This window comes from Sminthopsis crassicaudata, chromosome 6 (assembly GCF_048593235.1).
Source record: "Sminthopsis crassicaudata isolate SCR6 chromosome 6, ASM4859323v1, whole genome shotgun sequence".
Taxonomy (NCBI): domain Eukaryota; kingdom Metazoa; phylum Chordata; class Mammalia; order Dasyuromorphia; family Dasyuridae; genus Sminthopsis; species Sminthopsis crassicaudata.
The window spans coordinates 172,650,795-172,671,287 of record NC_133622.1 but is presented as its reverse complement, the minus strand read 5'-3'; the positions used below and the strand labels follow the sequence as shown (position 1 = coordinate 172,671,287).

The 20,493-nt window shown below is 35.2% G+C and overlaps 1 protein-coding gene across 4 annotated transcripts in view; it reads left to right on the top strand.

The window, feature by feature from the left end:
* The window catches only part of AFG2A (AFG2 AAA ATPase homolog A), a 240,830-nt gene that overhangs the window by 108,458 nt on the left and 111,879 nt on the right, over positions 1-20,493 (top strand). The gene's annotated exons all lie outside the window — the stretch shown is intronic.

Here is a 20,493-nt window from a genome sequence, read left to right as displayed (position 1 = left end):
AAAAATTGGTCATGTATTGGGACATAAAGATCTCAAAATTAAATGCAGGAAGCCAGAAATAGTAAATGCCTTCTTCTCAGATCACAATGCAACAAAAACTACATTCAATAAGAAGTTAGGGGTAAATAGATCAAAAAGTAATTGGAAACTAAAGAATCTCATCTTAAAGAATGACTGGGTGAAACAGCAAATTATAGAAACAATTAATAATTTCACCCAAGACAATGACAACAATGAGACATCATACCAAAATTTGTGGGATGCCGCTAAAGCAGTAATTAAGGGGAAATTTTATATCATTAGAGGCTTACTTGAATAAAATAGAGAAAGAGAAGATTAATGAATTGGGCCTGCAACTTAAAAAGCTAGAAAAAGACCAAATTAAAAACCCCCAACCAAAAACTAAATTTGAAATTCTAAAATTAAAAGGAGAAATCAATAATATTGAAAGTAAAAAAACTATTGAATTAATAAATAAAACTAAGAGTTGCTTTTATGAAAAAGCCAATAAAATAGATAAACTTTTGGTAAATCTGATCAGAAAAAGGAAAGAGGAAAATCAAATTGTTAGTCTTAAAAATGAAAAGGGGGATCTTTCCACCAATGAAGAGGAAATTAGAGAAATAATAAGGAGTTACTTAGCACAACTTTATGCCAATAAATTTGATAACTTAAGTGAAATGGATAACTACCTCCAAAAATATAGGGTTCCTAGATTAACAGAGGAGGAGGTAAACTGCTTAAATAATCCCATTTCAGAAAAAGAAATAGAACAAGCTATTAATCAACTCCCCAGGAAAAAATCCCCAGGACCAGATGGATTTACATGTGAATTCTACCAAACATTTAAAGAACATTTAGCCCCAATGCTATATAAATTATTTGAAAAAATAGGGGATGAAGGAGTCCTACAAAACTCCTTTTATGACACAATCATGGTACTTATACTTAAACCAGGTAGATTGAAAATTAAGAAAGAAAACTATAGGTGAATCTCCTTATGAATATTGATGCTAAAATCTTAAATAAGATATTAGCAAATTATCCCCAGGATAATACACTACAATTAAGTAGGATTTATACCAGAAATGCAGGGCTGGTTTAATATTAGGAAAACTATTAGTATAATTGACCATATTAATAATCAAATTAATAAAAACCATATGATCATCTCAATAGATGCAGAAAAAGCATTTAATAAAATACAACACCCATTCCTACTAAAAATGCTTGAGAGTATAGGAATAAATGGACTATCCTTAAAATAGTCATGAGCATATATTTAAATCCATCAATAAGCATAATATGTAATGGAGATAAACTGAATCCTTTCCCAGTAAGATCAGGAGTGAAACAAGGTTGCCCACTATCAACATTACTATTCAATATTGTATTAGAAATGCTAGCCTCGGCAATAAGAGTCGAAAAAGAGATTAAAGGAATAAGAGTAGGTAATGAGGAAATCAAACTGTCACTCTTTGCAGATGATATGATGGTATACTTAGAGAACCCCAGAGATTCTAATAAAAAGTTATTAGAAATAATTCACAACTTTAGCAAAGTTGCTGGATACAAAATAAATCCACATAAATCCTCAGCATTTTTATACATCACCAACAAAATGCAACAACAAGAGATACAAAGAGAAATTCCACTCAAAACAAATGTCGAGAGTATAAAATCTTTGGGAATCCATCTACCAAAGAAAAGTCAGGAATTATATGAGCAAAATTACAAAACACTTGCCACAAAAATAAAATCAGATTTAAATAATTGGAAAGACATTCAGTGCTCATGGATAGGCCGAGCGAATATAATAAAGATGACAATATTCCCCAAACTAATCTATTTATTTAGTGCTATACCAATCAGACTCCCAAGAAACTATTTTAATGACCTAGAAAAAATAACAACAAAATTCATATGGAAGAATAAAAGGTCGAGAATTTCAAGGGAATTAATAAAATAAAAAAAAAAAGTCAGATGAAAGTGGCTAGCTGTACCTGATATATAAAGCTATATTATATAGCAGCAGTCACCAAAACTATTTGATATTGGCTAAGAAATAGATTAGTCGATCAGTGGAACAGCTTAGGTACACAGGACAAGATAATGAATAAAAATCGCAATCTTGTGTTTGACAAACCCAAAGATACCAACATTTGGGATAAGAATTCATTATTTGGAAAAAACTGTTGGGAAAACTGGAAATTAGTAAGGCAGAAATTAGATATGGACCCACACTAACACCATATACCAAGGTAAGATCAAAATGGGTTCCATCATTTGGGCATAAAGAATGAGATCATAAATAGATTAGAGGAACAGAGGATAGTCTACCTCTCAGACCTGTGGAGGAGGAAGGAATTTATGACCAGAGGAGAACTAGAGATCATTATTGATCACAAAATAGAAGATTTTGATTGCATCAAATTAAAAAGCTTTTGTACAACCAAAACTAATGCAAACAAGATTAGAAGGGAAGTAGCAAATTGGGAAAATATTTTTACAGTTAAAGGTCCTGATAAATGCCTCATTTCCAAAATATATAGAGAACTGACCCTAATTTATAAGAAATCAAACCATTCTCCAATTGATAAATGGTCAAAGGATATGAACAATTTTCAGATGATGAAATTGAAACTATATCCATTCATATGAAAGAGTGTTCCAAATCACTACTGATCAGAGAAATGCAAATTAAGACAACTCTGAGATACCACTACACACCTGTCAGATTGGCTAAGATGACAGGAACAAATAATGATGAATGTTGGAGGGGACATGGGAAAACTGGGACACTGATGCATTGTTGGTGGAGTTGTGAAAGAATCCAGCCATTCTGGAGAGCAATTTGGAACTATGCCCCAAAAGTTATCAAACTGTGCATACCCTTTGACCCAGCAGTACTACTACTGAGCTTATATCCCAAAGAACTACTAAGGAAAGGAAAGGGACCTTTATGTGACAAAATGTTTGTGGCAGCCCTTTTTGTAGTGGCTAGAAACTGGAAAATGAATGGATGTCCATCAATTGGAGAATGGTTAGGTAAATTATGGTATATGAAGGTTATGGAATATTATTGCTCTGTAAGAAATGACCAGCAGGATGAATACAGAGAGGCTTGGAGAGACTTGCATCAACTGATGCTGAGTGAAACGAGCAGAACCAGAAGATCGCTGTACACTTCAATGCTATATGAAGAGGTATTCTGATGGAAGTGGATATCTTCAACATAAAGAAGATCCAACTCACTTCCAGTTGATCAATGATGGACAGAAACAACTACACCCAGAGAAGGAACACTGGGAATTGAATGTAAATTGTTAGCACTACTGTCTATCTACCCAGGTTACTTATACCTTCGGAATCCAATTCTTAACGTGCAACAAGAAAATTGGATTTACACACATATATTGTATCTAGGTTATACTGTAACACATTTAATATGTATGGGATTGCCTGTCATCTAGGGGAGGGAGTAGAAGGAGGGAGGGGAAAATTTGGAAAAATGAATACAAGGGATAATGTCATAAAAAAAATTACTCATGCATATGTACTGTCAAAAAAAATTTTGTAATTATAAAATCAATTAAAAAAAGAAAAATAAGCAAATTTAGTCAATAAGTTACTATCCATTTATTAAGTATTAATTTTTGTGGCATTACCAGAAATTCAGTCCTGCTCTCTGGGAGCAGTGGTGGACTTTTTTTTTTGCTTTCATCTCTTTCAGGAGTACTACTAACCTTTGTTAGTTATAGAGAAGAAAGGTGCAGGTAGAGGGAGATTTTTCACCTGCCAGCTACCTGCATCAGTGACATCTTGAGTTATTCCTGTGGGAAAACTTAAAAATAATAATAATAATAATAATAATAATTCAACAGTCTACTTGATCATTTAGACAGTTTGGTATAAGGGTGGACTAAATTAGGATTCAGAATAACCCAACTTCAGATTCTACCTCCTCGCTGTGTGACCCTGTGTGACCCTCAGCCAGAGTTTCCTCATCTCTAAAATGTGGGTGATCCTACCCGTGGCCTTCATTCCCAGGATTGTTAAGAGACTTAAGAGAGATAATGTGGGTATACCACTTTGCAATTAAAGCATTATATAAATGTCTAGTCTCATTGTTACTGTGATTATAAAAAAAGAAGGGGTTACTGAAGTAGAAATGGCAAGAACATTGGATATTCATCTCTCTCTGTCATAGAGTTCACAATAAGGGAGAAGGAAAGTTTGGCTTTTTCTAGCCGGTCGCCATACCCTCAGCCTTCTCCTTCCTAGCATCATGGTCCCTCATTGCTTAAAGGATTCTTCTTCCTCACCTCCAGATTGTAGCATTCCTGCCACAGTGAGTAGAGCACTGGGCCTGTAGTCAGGAGAACCTGAATTCAAATTCGGCCTCAGATAATTGTGTGATCCTGGGCAAGTCCCTTAACCTGCCCTCCTCAATTTCTTCATCTGTAAAATGGTCTGAAGAAGGGATTGGCGAACCACTCCAGTCTCTTTGCCAAGAAAACCCCAAATGGGGAGTCAGAGAGCATTGACTTAACAACAACAACAGCAACCACCACACCTCCCTTCAGGGCATAACCCAGGTGCCACCTCCAACCTGAGACTCTTTCCAATGCTCTCAGTTATGAGCGCTTGCAGTTAATGTGTGCACGTGCATTTGCCAGCAGACGCGTGTTTCTCCCAGCTGAGATCTGGTACGCTTCTGATTTTTGTTCTTGTCTTGGTAAATGTTTGGGTTGAGCTGGGTTTTCACATGGGATGCTTCGCATCTTCATCATTAGTGTTTGTTGCTTTGCCATCTTTCGTGGTCGCTGGTCTGCCAGGGAGGAGGGGAGACAGCAGCCTCTTGGAGAGGAGGTCATTTCCCTCCCTGTACCCCGGTTGCTGCAGCCCCAGAAGAGGCACAATTTGACTCCTTTCTCACCAGCAAGGTCAGCCTCATCGCCTAATTAATCGTCAAGACATCCTATGAAGTTGGTAAGTGCCAATTATCCCAGTTTTACAGATGGAAAAACTGAGGGACAGAAGGTGTTAAGCAATTTGCCGGAAGGCACTGGGTGAATCAGTGCAAAAGGGGTGGAGCGTCATTGTGGCCCCCCGTGTTTGAAGTAGGCAACCAGTTGCTCTGGGAAGCCTTGGCATCCGTTCGGCTTTAATTACAGCGCCTGAGAAACAGGAGGGAACGTTTGGTAAGAGCCCCTCTTCTTGCTGGTGCTGAGACTGTATATTGGGTAGTTTTCTTTTGAATTTTGCTCTGACCAAATCCCTTTCACCCTCGCCCAATAAAGGAAAATTGTTTTAAGCCAGAGGCAAAGAAAGCATTCCAGAGGTAAAGCTGAGCTGGAAGCATCGAGTGATTAAGGCAGCAAATAAGGTCCCTGCTTTCAGTCTTGCATCACCCCAGCAGAGCACGCTGGTGTAGACACGCTTATTACACTGGGAACCAGGTGCTAGAGCTGCCAGGGGAGGAGGTGATTGCATCCGGGAGGACGGATCTTAAGTAGAGAGCACAGACACATTCCGAGGATAGGGATAGGTATGGCCTCCAAGAAATTATAAAGCAGCCATGTAATTACCAAAGGGCATCTCTTCTCCGCTCGTGTGTCAGCTATCTAAGTGTTAGTCTCAATCAGTGGCAGGAAAAGAATAAAATGAAGGGGGCTTTATTGAAATCATCAGAAAGTTCCATGTTATTAAACCATGAAACTCTTGTCTAGGTCTTCCCATAAATCCTTGCTAAGGGAATTTCAGGGGAGTCCTTCACAAGCTCTCTGAGTTGGAAGGTCCCTGGGTGCCCAAGAAGTCAGACATGGACTTGAGGAGGAATGCATAGAATCAGCTATTCTGTATATATCTGTGTGTGTGTATATATGTGTATATATATATATGTATATATATATATATAGAGAGAGAGAGAGAGAGAGAGAGAGAGAGAGAGAGAGACAGAAAGAGACAGAGAGAGACAGAGAGAAAGAGAGGCAGACAGAGACAGAGACAGAGAATATAGATATATTCTATATCGGGATGATCGATAGAAGCCCAAAGTAGGCCGAGAGTCAAGGAGATCTGTGTGTATAAGTAGTAATATATGTACATGTGTGGAACAGATACATATATACATATATCTTACATACATATACATACCTTATCTATCTTATATCTTATCTCTCATGTGCTCACCTGGGCCTTTGGGTAAAATTCTCCATTCACATCCTAAGGTAGCCCATTCCACTTTGAATGGACCAAAGGATTTTAAATGTGAGTCAAAACAATAACATTTTTCTGTTAGATGCAATAGGGAGTCAGTGAAGATTCTTGAGCAATGTACAGGGGAGAGATGATGGGGGCTATGAGAGTCGAGGAAAAAAAAACAGGTGGTTGGAAGAGATCTTATAACAGTAAAGTAGATTAGACCTGGCAGTTGTTCATCTCCACAAGCCATCATGGTTTCATTTATTTATTATTTATTCAGTAGAGGATATAGAACTTTTTTTTACTTTGGCTCTGTAGTTGTTGGCCAGAAATTTTCATTGTAGGGGAAGAAGTTGGGTTTTAATAGCTTAAAGCTGAAGTAAGACTTTTGGGACACAGTTACATTCTCTAGTATCTGCCTAAAACTTAGAATTTTCCCCAGAACACTTGAAATATTAGATGTGTTATTAGGACTGAAAATATAGAGAATTTAAGGTTTGGATTCATTTTATCCTTTATCTAATAGCTTGATAACTAATTACAATTCTAGGAATAACCCAGACTATCTTATGATTTCTAATTTACAAAGTGCTTTCTTTAGGGCACACCTGTGGGTATATAACAATAATTATCTCCATTTTACAGATGATGATATTGAAGATCAGAGAGGTTTATTGGCTTGTTCCTAGTCACATAGCTTATGAATATCAAAGTTAGCATTCAAATCCACATCTCCTGATAATAAAAGAAGAAATGATTAGTTGTCAGAATCATAAATCCCTATGAACGAGTTGTTCAACATCAGGAAAATAATATAAATAATCATATTAAAAACAAGAATGTATGTGAAATCACATGATTAGATGCTGGAAAAAAAAAGACAAAGAGAAAGGAGTTAAGTTCTTTGAAGTCAGGGACTGTCTTTTACTTGATTAGCATTGATACATAGTAGGCATTTAATAAATGTTGATTGTTGGATTGCATCTGTTTTTAGTGCTTAACATTGTACCTGGTTCATAGTAGGCACTTAAATACTTGTTGATTAGTTGATTAATAGCAAGGAATTAACAGTTTGGGAAGGTGCCACTCTTGCTTGGATATAGTTACTGACAAAAAGACTGAATATCTCACTTTATGAAAAAGGCTTTTGCCCCCTGAGTTTGTTTTCCAAAAAAGGCAATTGTGTATTCATGTGTCCTAGACTGTATGAACCTGTCAAAAGGAAGTAGAAACTGGGAGAAGAAGGTCCTATGGTGGCTGTTTCTTGTTCTTTTTGATTCCAGGAAGTAGAATAATGAGCAAAAGGTGAAAGATGTAAAGAATGAGACTTATTAGCCTTGAAGTCAGGCAAAACTTCCTGTCCATGACATCTGTCCAAAAATGCAATGGACTGATTCAGAAGGGACGTTTGTCCGAGGTTCCCGGCCATTGGAAGCCTAGTGTGATGTAAACAGGATTCTTGTTCAGGAATGGGTCAGAGGAGATGGCCCTTCTGTGAAATTCCCACGTTTGGGATGGCTTTTACGTACCTTCTTTGTAAACAGTACTCCACTATTTCCTGTACACATTTCTAAAATTAGAGAATCAATCATCAGCTCCCTCCCAGCTGTTCTTGATTCTTGACTCTCTTTTTCAGAACTGGCCCAGAGTACTGAAGGGTTCTCAATATAGTTGGCTGCAAACAAGTTGCCCCTCCACTCCACTGCCCCCAGCTGCCCAGAGCTCTCATTCCCATCAGTTGTCAATTTCCTTTCCTCCTTCCTGGCTGGATGCTGATTCCCTCCTTGGATAGAAGCCAGAATCTGCAGTTTATCCTGACTCTCAATCTCATTTTCTGAGACTGGTGGGCTATTGCCTTTCATGTTCAGAGACCTCACAGCACCCTAAGGCTAGCCTTCCACCTTAATGCTGACTATATCCTTCCATAGCTAGGTTGCTCAATGGTTTTATCCAAGATTTTATTCTTGGGCCAAGAAGAAGGAAGATCTGAATGAAAATTCAATCTCAGACCCTGAATAAGCTGAATATTCTGGAAGAGTCTCTTCATCTCTCTTTCAGCTGCAAAATGGAAGTAAAAATAGTGAGGATAAAATGATATATTCAGAGCACCTAGACCAGGGCCTGGCATAAAGTGGGAGCTTAATAAATGCTTGTTTCCTTTCTTTTTTGTGATTTTACACCCATCCTTCAACTGAAGCCTCCTATCTATGATGTCTTCCTAGTTACAATATGATCTCTTTGAGAGCAGAGACTGGCATACTTCTTGGCACATAATAAGCACTTAATACATTTTTCCCAATTTCATCCATTTATTTTCAACAATTAGCATTTATTAAGGGCCTAATGTGGGCCAGATATGATAGACAGTGGGGATTGAAATATAAAATATTCTACTGGAAGATATGGCCTATGGGCAGATAAATGCATAACATATTCAGCATAAATACAGAGTGATTTCAGTGGGATTGGAGCTGGAAGATAACAGAAGAACTCTTGAAGTAGGTGGGACTCAACTAAACGTTGGGAGGAGAAGGCAGGTAGGCATTCCAGGCATGAAGTACAGTCAATCAGTACCCAGGCCTGGAGATGGGACATGGACTGTTTGATGGGTGGGTGGAGCAGGAAGTAGGCTAGTTTGCCTGGAGAGTGGAGTGCCTGGGGAAACAATCCTGGATGAGCCTGGAAAGCTAGTTTGTCTCTATAGGTAACATTTAGGTAAGCCCTTTAATACAGCTAAATGGATGGTTAATGGAATAATCTAAAAGGGAAAACAAATGGGTTACCAGTCGGGCAGTAAAATGAGCAGTCCCCAACGTGGGTTGAACTCTGCCTACAGAAGTGTGTGTTTAGGAAACATTTCATTCTGCAGGGTAGACAGTAAACACCCACACCTGCCTCTGGTTTAGGGAATGTTGCTTTTCATAGTGTCAGTAAATGGGCAGAAGGGAACTTCTGAGTGCAATTAGATTCAAGTTTACGTTCTGATGATTGAGTATATTTAGTTTCAGAATGAAATTTTGGACTGTGTCCTCAAAATTGTCAATAAATATTTATTATATTCCTATTGTGTGCCAGACACTGTGCTAAGGTTATAAAAAGAGGCAAAAAAGTATCTATCCTCAAAAAACTTACAGTCTAATGAGGGAAACGTCAATCCATTAGCCTTTATTAAGTACCAACAGTGTTACTGCCAGACTATGTGCTAAGCACTGGCAATATAAAAAGAGGTAAAAGACAGTAAGTACTCACCCTGAAGGAACTTAGAGGGAAGTAACAATTGATCAATAAATCTTTAGTAAGCACCTGCTTTGAAAAGATCACAAAAAGTTACAGAAAAAGTAATAATGCTCTTAAACTATACTTCCTTTTCCCATGTTTTGAAGATTTTTTAAAAAATCTGTCTAGTTGTAACAAATAATTTACCGGTTTCCCTTCAGCATTCCATTTTCATAAACATTTCACCTTTCATGCTTTCCTCTTTCCTATACTTATTTGAAAACATCCCAGCACTAGAACACATGTCAGAAGCCACATGAGGATGGAGGCTCTACCTGCCCAGGGATCCCTTCAACCACTTACCTACCAAGTGGTTGTTTAGCTTTTCTCAAAATACCTTCAATGAGGGTTAATCCATTATCTCCTGAGGCAGCCCTTCCTTCTGCCTGAAAGGTTAAGAAGGGATTTCCACACACAAATTTATACACATGCAAGTTTAATTCTTCCTGACTGCATCTTCTACCCTTTGCTTTTATCCTATCCACTGGGGCCAGGCAGAACAAAGTTAATCCCTTTCCAAAATGGTGGCTATTCAGTTACTTAAACATGTCTCTCATCCCTCCTACCTGCTTTTCTTCTCAAAGCTAAGCATCTCTTGTTTATGACATGTGAAATCCAGGGCCCTTAAGAGAAAATGAAACATCTCCTCCCTGTATCTGGAGAATTTAAAAATCAGTTTAATTTTTTTTTCTATCGAGTTTTGTGTATCATTTCAGCAGTCTCATCTCTCACTGAATCTCTTTACACTCTTTCTCCCTTCCTTCCTTCAGTCCTTTCTTTCCAAATGATGTATCCCATAAGTTTGTTTACTTAAGTGCCATTTCCATGGAAACCAACATACATCCACTGCGTTTGGGTCATTTCTTTTTATTCTATTTTGAACATTAAGTTGCCCCTCTCATGTTCCATCATCCTCTCTTGTTGAAGTAGGTAATTGTTTTCTTCGGTAACCAAGGGAAGCCTCTCCAGACTCCTATCCCATCTCAAGACTATATAGTGGATTAGAAAAATCTGTGTGTGGGGTAGCAGCAGGCCAGCTGACTCAACTCTTGTTACCATAGAAACTCGACCCATTCCTCTTGGCAGGAAGTTAAAAGCATCGAAGGATGCAGCTAATGACATGTATTAAAGCATAATGAGGCAGTTGCTGCAGGCTGGCTAAAGACCAGCCCCATTATCCTCTGCTCTGTCTTCCTCTTACAGCTTTCACCTTTCTCCCTGAAATATTTCCAGAAAGCAGTTAGTAACCGCCCACTCCTCACCACTCCCCGGAAAAATGACATTGTTTAATTTTAAAGGTATTTCCCCCGCTTTTCCCCCCTGCCAAAAAAGAATTGGAGGTCTGGTCTGGTCTGGACTGGTCTGACTTAGGGAATAGGAGGATTTCTGAGCAGGACTTAGAGGCACTGAATGTGCCCCCAAGAAGAAGGCCGGGGTCCTCCCTGCTCCTATCCATCCAGGTAGCCTTTTTCTTGAATTAGCCTCCTCTGTCACACAGAATATGTGCCAACAGACTTAAAGAATGGCATTCATTTACATATTCTGATGGCACCATTCACTAAAGAGACCTATTCCAGTGACAAGCTTTGTTGTAACAAAAATCCCCAGAGAGAGGAAAAGTGACTGAGGGCAAAGAGTTATATTCAAGGTTGTCAAGAGATGAGGTTCTATTACAAAAACCATATGAAGCTAAACAAAAAAAGAAAAAAGTCAAAGGTGAGAGGATGTAAGCATACCTCCTGCTTCTGGGAATAGAAGGAAGGAAAAGGAAGGCTGGGTCCCCAATTTCAGAAGAGATCAGTCCAAATGCCCTTCCAGCATTCATGGGAGGTGGGGTGGGGTCAACCTTTAGATTCTGCAGGAAAATGCAAAAAAAGTTTGTTTTTTTATTTATTCTACAAAAGTTATCTCTGACATTTATTAGCCATAATTTCCCAGGTAAGTCAGGAAGGATGAGGTATTATCAAACTTAGCTGGCAGGGCATATTGATTTAGAAAACCACAGATTAACATTATCTATGCTACATTGTTTTTATTTATTTCATTACACATTTCTAGTTACAGTTATCCCCTCCTTATCATAGGTATTAAGGACAAGGCACACAATCTTGAAAAGTGATTGAAAATTTTTTGGCCCTTCCTTTGTACCAGAGAAGATCTGAATTATTATGTTGTTAAAAGATAAACTATATTGATATTATACAAGGCTATACACATATTTGATGCATTTCTCAATTTATAATTTTTTCCTGTGTCATCTGTTGGGTTTTACCTGTCATCTGTACCTTTTGCAAAACTTTCCCAAAAGTCTCATTTTCTTTCTTTCTTTCTTTCTTTTCTTTTTTATCTTTTAGTTTATTTATTAATACACATTGTTTTATGAATTATGTTGGGAGAGAAAAACCAAAGCAAAAGGGGAAAACCATGGGAGAGATTTAAAAAAAAATAGAAAAAAGAAGTGAACATAGTATATGTTGATTTACACTCAGTCTTCTTAGTTCTTTTTCTGGATGCAGATGGCATTTTCAATCCAAAGTCTACTGGGATTGCTTTGGATCAGGGAACCACTGAGAAGAACCAAGCCTTACATAGTTGATCACTACACATTCTTGCTGTTATTATATACAATGTATTCCTGATTTTTTTTTTTTTGCTCAGCATCAGCTCATATAAATCTTTCCAGGCCTTTCTATAATCATCTGTTCATCATTTTTTATAGAATAATAATATTCTATTACCTTCATATACTACAACTTATTCAGCCATTCACCAATTGATGAGAATTCATTCCTTTTCCAATTCTTTGCAAGACAAAAAGGGCTGCTACAAACATTTTTGTACATGTGGGTTCTTTTCCCTCTTTTATGATTTCCTTGGGATACAGACTCAATTGTGGCACTGCTGGGTCAAAGGGTATACACAGTTTTATAGTCCTTTGAATCCCATTTTATTTCTTATATACCTGTGATATATCTGAACCTTGATGGGGGAAAATCATGAAGTGGAAGGGATAACTGTACATTTTAATCTTTGATTGGCAGCACCCAGGAATTTTGCAGCTTTGATGAATTTGACAGATCTAATTAATGTAGCAGCATTTGGCGGTGTTCTAGACTTAGAGTCAAAGGTGCTGGGTTCAAATCTCCTCCCCACTGCTTACCATATGATCTTGGTCAATTCTCTCTCTTTATCTCTATGGTCTTCCAGACATAAACCTGTGGTTCTAATGATTTCATCCATGTATATCCCTTTACCTGTTTCCCCTTCCCTATAATTTATTTTCATCTTCTTTTTTAGAGGGAACCTAATTATCCATCAACACAGACATTTCAATGTATTGAAGAACAAGAAAGTGTTGAGTTGTGTAAGAAGTTATGAATCTTTTCATGTAGCTTGTTTTTTAAGAAAAAAAAAAACATCTCAAATATAACTCTTTATATTTTCTCCATTACTATCTGTTTTCTTCTGAACATTAAATAATGAATTTTATGCATCTTTTTATTTGCTTATTTTATACTACTACCAAGCTTCCACCATAAGGCTTCTGAATAGAAGGCCTCCTTTGAAACAAATATGTAGTCAGGCAAAATCCTCAATACCTATGAACATTTTAATATGCAAAGGGCAAAAAAAGGAGAAATATATAGGAAATTATGCACTTCCATATTCTATATTAAAACTATTATATAATTTATATGTATATATACATATACATATACATATACATATACATATATATATATATATATATATATATATATATATATATATATATATATATATATATATATATATATATATATATAGTTTAGCACAATAGTATTAACAACACCTGCTTTCTTCCTTGGAATTTTTTTCTCCTCTTTTCTGTGTATGTTTTAGTTCTTTGATCCTTTAAAAAAAAAAATCAATGTCCCTAAAATCTACTTATTTCTCTGTCGCTTCTCCCCTCACCCTCCGTAAATGCCCTATTACCAAATAGTTTTAATGGTCACCATTTTGGAGAATAAATTGAGATTTGTTATTGCTAGGGAATTTTAGTCTGACTTTTAAAAATTTTCCTTTGAGATTCTTTACTTTTCTTCTAAATAAATGCATTTTTTTCTTTTATTTAGTTTTATAACTATAGGCAATAGTCTCCAGAAATGTATCTCTTAATGAAAGAGCTAACCTTCATTAATAGAGTAAGTTTCATTAGTCCATTCTCTATCCTTAGCCCTTTAAGGGAATCTTTGAATAGCTTAACTGGGTATGGCAACTAATATATGTCCTATTATTTATATATTCCTTTATTTTGTAATGACTTTTTTTTGGAACTATTTATATCATTTCAGTGTGTATTATTAACTAGACTTCTAGATATTTTGTACATTTTGTAGTGAATGTAAATGAAATTTCTTTCTCTAGTTCTTCCTTCTGGGTTTTGTTAATAGTATAGATAAAAGCAAATAATTTTTCTGGCTATATTTAAAGACTACTCTATAATAAAAGTTATTAGTTGTTTAGGTAATTCTACTTGAATTTCAGGTTCACTAAGTAAAATCCATAGAATTTGTAAGTGGTAATCATTTTATTTCTTTGATCTTTCTTATACCTTTAATTTTTTTATCCTACTTAATTTCAAAAGCTAGCATTTCTAGCACTAGATCAAACAATAGTGGTCACAAGAGATCTCTTGGCTGTATCCCTGTTCTCGCTGTAAAGTCTTCTAGTATTTTCCATTACAAATAAATCTAGCTGTTAGATTTATTTAGAACAGCCAATGCTATATTTAGGGTAACCAGGTAATGCAGTGAATAGAGCATATTGAGGCAATTTTGAGTTTTGATGTTTTTAATGTGTCTTACATTTAATGAAAACTTTTGTGCATCTACTGACATAACCATATCAGTATCATTTTAAATAATTATATTCCTTTATATTTATAATTTTCCAAGTATTAAACCAACTCTTCATCTCCTAGTATTTAATCCAGCTTGATCATAAATGATATCTTTTTAGCTCTGCATTTTGATGCAAGCCAGTAATCTCTACTACTTGGGAGACTGAGCACCGTGGATCTCCAGGGCTAGGGAATTTTGGAACTGCAGTGGGCTAAGCTAGTTAGGTGTTCAAATTAAGTCCAATTTCCATATAGTGATCCACTCAGAGCAATCAGATCCAGGTTGGAAATAGAGCAAGTCAAAACTACTGGGTCAGTCTCTGGGGATGTGGCCCATTAATGGCCAGCCAAGACAAGATAGTCACTTTCCCCTAAAAAAAGATCAGTCTTGTTAATATGTTGTTGTATGATCTTTTCAATATTTTTGCTTCAATATTCATTAAATTATTAGTTTGTAGTCTTTTTCCTTTTTATTATTTATTATTTTATTTAATATAAAATATTTAATATTTTATTTCCTTATTTTATTATCTAAATATTTATTATATTTTATTATTTTTATTATTATTCCTATTTATTATCTGTTTATGAAACGAAGGACCACATTTATCTTATAGGAAGCTGGTAGGATACTTACTTTATTTTTGCAAACAAATTATATTAGAGTTCAATTTCCTTGAATATTTGGTAGAACTCTTTTATAAATCCATCATGCCTTAGAATTTTCATTTTTGGAAGTCTATTTATGAATTTAATTTAAATTATTTCTTTTGAAATTATGTCATTTAAATTATTTCTCACACGAAGAATCCAGGTAGTTTGTTTTTTAATTCTTGCTTTAAAAATATGATCTATGATTTTCCTTTGTTTCTTTCATACATCATAAATTCCTTTTCTGTTTGATTTTGATTATTTTGATTTTTTCATTTAATTTACTCTTCCCCCCAGAATTCCAGGTTCTAATTTTATTTGACAACTCAATGTTGCTTTTTAAAATTTATTCTCTTATTTTCAGAATTTCCATTTTGCCTTTATCAAGGTTTTTTGATTTGTTTATTTGTTTACTTTGGGTATTTTTTAACTTAAGGATAAAACAGCAAATATGACAAACATTCCATATGTAAAGGAGGACAAAATGAGATGATTGTATATAAAACTGTAAATCTGTATTACATATGAATTTTTATTTTCACATGTTATTTTTCAAGCCATCTTGCTTGTCTGTGTTTCCTACTGACCTCCATTTGTTCTCCTCATTTAAAAAAAAAATTACTTCTCTTTATTTTTCTTTTGATAATCTTATCAGCAATCCCTTCTCCTCCTTCATCCTGTTGAAACAAAAGGCTAGTCTCAAATATGCATAATCAAATAATGCACAAAATAAAATTGTGTGAAAATGCATGTCTCCTTATGTACCTTGAATTCATCAAGTCTGTTTTCATGTTTCATCAAAGGTCCTCAAAAACTGGAATTGGTCTTTTAATTGATCAGAGTTCTTAAGTCTTTAGTTGTTTTCTACCTTCACTTTCTCAGTTCTGCTGTTATTGTAAAAATGGTTCTTTGGGTTCTGATCATTTCACTCCTTATTCCTACATACAAGTTTTTCCAACTTTTTCTAAAACCATCCCTTTTGTCCCTTCTTAGAAAGCCAATATTATTTCATTACAGTCATAAACCATATATAAGTTTTCAGCCATACCCTAAGTGATACACAAATGTTGTTTCCAGTTCTTTGCCATAAATAAGAATTGCTATAATTATGTTTGTACATGTGGATCTTTTTCTTCTTTAATGTCTTTGAGATATAGAAATGATAGTTATAATGTTAGGTAAGAGGGTATTATTTAAGGTCTCTTATTTTATTGCTTTTCACTTTTTTTCTTTGATGACCAATTCATTCATCTCTTAGAAATATTAATTTTCTCTTAAGAACTATTTCAGTATGTTTCTAAAACTTATAGTGTGTCATCTTGGAATTTTTCATTGATAAAACTATCCTTTCTATGATTACTGCTTTAACCTATTCTTTAAGACTATTATTTACTAACTCTATGGACATGTATACATATTGTATTTAACTTATACTTTAATATATTTAACATATATTGGTCTATCTGCCATCTGGGGGAGAAGGTGGAGGAAAGGAGGGGAAAAGTTAGAACAAAAGGTTTTGTAATTGTCAATGCTGAAAAATTACCCATGCATATGTCTTGTAAATAAAAAGCTATAATAAAAAAAATTATACCCACAAAAAAAAAAAAAGACTATCATTTACTCTCCATTTCAGTTTGAAATGCCTCTCATTTTTGTCTGTCCTTTGGTGAATGGCTGAACAAGTCATGGTATATGATTATGATGGAATGCTATTGGGCTATAAGAAATGATGAGCAGATGATTTCAAAAAAGCTTAGACATATGTGAATTGATGCAAAGCAAAGTCAGCAAAACTAGGAGACCATTGTACATAATAATAGCAATATTGTATCAGTAATCAAACTGTGAAATACTTAGTTACTTTCCTCAAGATAATGATCCAATTCCAAAGGACCCATGATGAAAAATGCTATCTACTTCCAGAGAGAGAACTAATGAATTCTGAGTACAAATCAAAGTGTACTTTAAAATTTTTCTTGGAGTTTTTTGGTCTGTATTTTTATTTCCAAAATGATTAATCTAGAAATATGTCTTGAAAGACTGTATGAGGGCAGAAGGAGAGAAATGGAGAGAATTTGGAATTAAGAAATTTTAAAGACCAATGTTAAAAATGGGTTTTACATGTAATTGGGAAAATAAATATTCAAATTTTCCTCATTGACAGTAATTTTTGTTGTTGTCAGTGAAAAATCTTCCTGTGTTTGGGGGGAAACTAGGTAGATCTGGAGTTAGAAAGGAACTGAGTTCAAATCCAACCTCAGACTCAGGTATATGACCCTGGACAAGTCAGTCAGTCTCTGCTTCATCTGTAAAGTAGGGATAATAAAAGCATCTAGCTCCCAGGGTGATTGTGAGGATCAGATGAAATAGTATTTGTAAAGTACTTAGCACAGCGCCTGGCATATAATAAGAGGTTTGTAATTGAGGCGGTTATTATTATGGTTATCTGTACAAATTCATATGCCCCAGCACATGACTAGTTTTTAGAGAAATATGCCTATTCTCCTTATAGTTTTCATTCAGGAATACCCAGAGGTCTCTTAATGTTTGACTTATCTAAAATTTTGTTCAAATTCTTAACTTGTTTCTTGTTTGTCTTTTTTGCCAAAATTTTCTAGGTCTAGAAAGGGCACATTGAGCTCCTAGCTGATATTGTTTTACTGTCTTAATTCTCCCTAGAGTTTGACTAATTTTCCTTTAAGTAGTTTGATGTCATGCCATCTGGTACATATATATATAATATTGATGTAATTTCATTTTTATGCCTTTAGCATAATGTAGTTTTCCTGTTTATCACAGTTAATTATATCTATCTTTACTCTTGCATTGTCTGAGTTCTTGATTGACAGTCTTTCATTTTTTACATTTGTCTGAGACATAACAATCTAAGCTTGCCCCTCATTTAAACTGTATTTCATCATTTCAATTGTATTTCCTGTGTTTTCGAGGAGGACCAGTGACATCATGGAAAAATATCTCAGTTGTGTCTGAATTGTTTTTAAGTAAGGCAGAATTGCATAAAGTTCTCAGCTTCATTCTTTCCTCCAGAGTCATCAAAATCCAGTTATAGGAAAGAAGTCAAGATGACTATTAAGTCACACTTTGGTAGATTCTACTTTCTAATACATTGTGCTGCTATCTTCTGTAATATCCCATTCCCATTTATGTTTCAGGTTGTTAGCTGTATTTTTCCTTCCATCATATCCTATTATTGTTGATCTTCCATCCCCCAAGTCATTAAATCTCTTAGTGCTCCAGGCACTGAGAAGGTGCCAACCTGCATTGGTAAAGGGAATTTCATATACCAAGGAAATCACATATCTAGTACCTATCAGTATCCCATTTTTGTAGCACCAAATTTTATCCATATTTATTCAGCCAGAGCACAACTGTAGAAAGGACTTATTCTTGGTTCTTTTATTTTGATAAAGAAGAATTATGATCTAGATTTAACCTGTGGCCTGGGAATTAGATTTTGTCCAGAAGTGAGAGCTGCTAACGCTGTCATGTTGGTAAATGCTGCATTGTGAGTTGTCCTTTGTACTTAATTATAACATGCAAAAACTGATTACAGGTACCTCTTGGTTATATTTCTTGGCATGTATAACCCTAAACAAAGCTGCAAGCCCTACCTAATTCCCTCCCTTTTCTTATCTAAGTGTTAATATGCTTTTGAACTTGGCAAGTTCAAATCCTTGTTGCCATTTTCTCCTTAAGACACAGTTGACTTGAGAATTGGGAATTTTTTTCCTTTTGGTCATGGTTTCATGGATACCCAACTGAATTTGAGAAATAGGAGGAACCATTTAGGCTAACCTATAGAAGAAAGGAATCACCACTATAACATGTCACTCTAATGCCCATCTAGTCATTTTCATTCATTCAGAAAGCATTTATTGAGTGCCTACAAAGTTCTACCCAATTTCAGGTGTTGAAAATGCAAACACAGGCAATTTCCGTTTTCAAAGGCTTTATTTATTCTATTAGAGAGGCAAGGGAGACAATACGTGGAAAGATAGACAAAGTAAATACAAATCAATATTGCTGTGAAGGAAGACCCTTAACAATTGAGACAATCCAAAAGGACCTCCTGTAGGCTCTTGAGGTGAACCTTGAAAGAAGGAAGGAGAAAAGCATTTAGGTCATCATGAAAGGCCTCAGGTGAGGGAAGGAAGGAAGGAAGGAAAGAAGGAAAGAAGGAAGGAAGAAAGGGAGGAAGGGAGGGAGAGAAAGAGGGAGGGAGGGAAGAAGAGTTTCTAAAGGAAAGTAATTTGTAGGAATTCTGGAAAGAGAATCTAGAAATGGATTGTGAAAAGTTTTTAATTCCCAGCAGAGGGGTTTTGATTTTATCCTAATAAAAGGGTTCTTAACCCTTTTATTTTATTAAATAATTATTAAATTATTTTGATAATTTATTATTATTTTATTAAATTAAAATTATTTTAAATATTAATTAATATTAAAATAATTTTAATAAATTAAAATTATTATTTTATTAAATAATTATTAAATTATTTTGATAATATCAGTATAATGGCTCTCTTTTATACTCACATGTGTAGTGTTTATTCATATGAAAACGGTATTCTGATAAGGAGTACCACAGGAGTCCATGATTTCCCTGCCTTTCTACCTCCAGCATTTAACCCAATGCCTGGCACATACTAGAAGCTTATTGGCTTACTGACAAGAGGTTGTTGGGAGACAGCAGCTTCTTGATCAGAGGTATGACATGGTCAGATTTGTGCTTTGGTGTATTAGGAGAAACATCCCTTGATCAACTGTGATAGACTTGGCTCTTTTCAACAATAAGGACTATGAAGACTGAATGTGGATTACAGCATGTATTTTCACCTTTTTTATTTGCTTTTTTTTTCTTTCTCCTTTTTTCCCTTTTAATCTGAGTTTTCTTGCACAGTATGATAAATGTAGAAATATGTTTAGAATTGCACATGTTTAAACCTATATCAAATTACTTGCTGTCCAGGGGAGGGGTAGAGATTAAGAGGAAGAAAATTTTGAAACACAAGGTTTTGCAGAGGTGAATGTTGTAAACTATCTTTGTGTGTATTTTGAAAAATAAAAAGCTATTTTTTAAAAAAGTATCCTTTAGGGAAGATTGTGACAGAAATAGGAAAAAGTGAGCCCAAACGCCCCCAAACCTTGTTTTCCCAAGAAATTCATCTGTATTGGTTGGTGTTGAAAGTTGTGCCTCACTGACTCAGTACCCAAATTGTGCTGCATTCCTGTCCTGTCCCATGAGAAATTTTCTTAGTTCTCCATTTCTAATGCAGAAGAAAAGGGAAAGTCAGGTTTATGTTAGTTAAAAGAGAGGTGATTATTTGGATTACAGGAAAAATCTTTTTTTTTTTTTTTTTTTTTTTTTTTAATTTTTTTTTATTATATATATATATATATTTTATAATATTATCCCTTGTATTCATTTTTCCAAATTACCCCCCCCTCCCTTATTC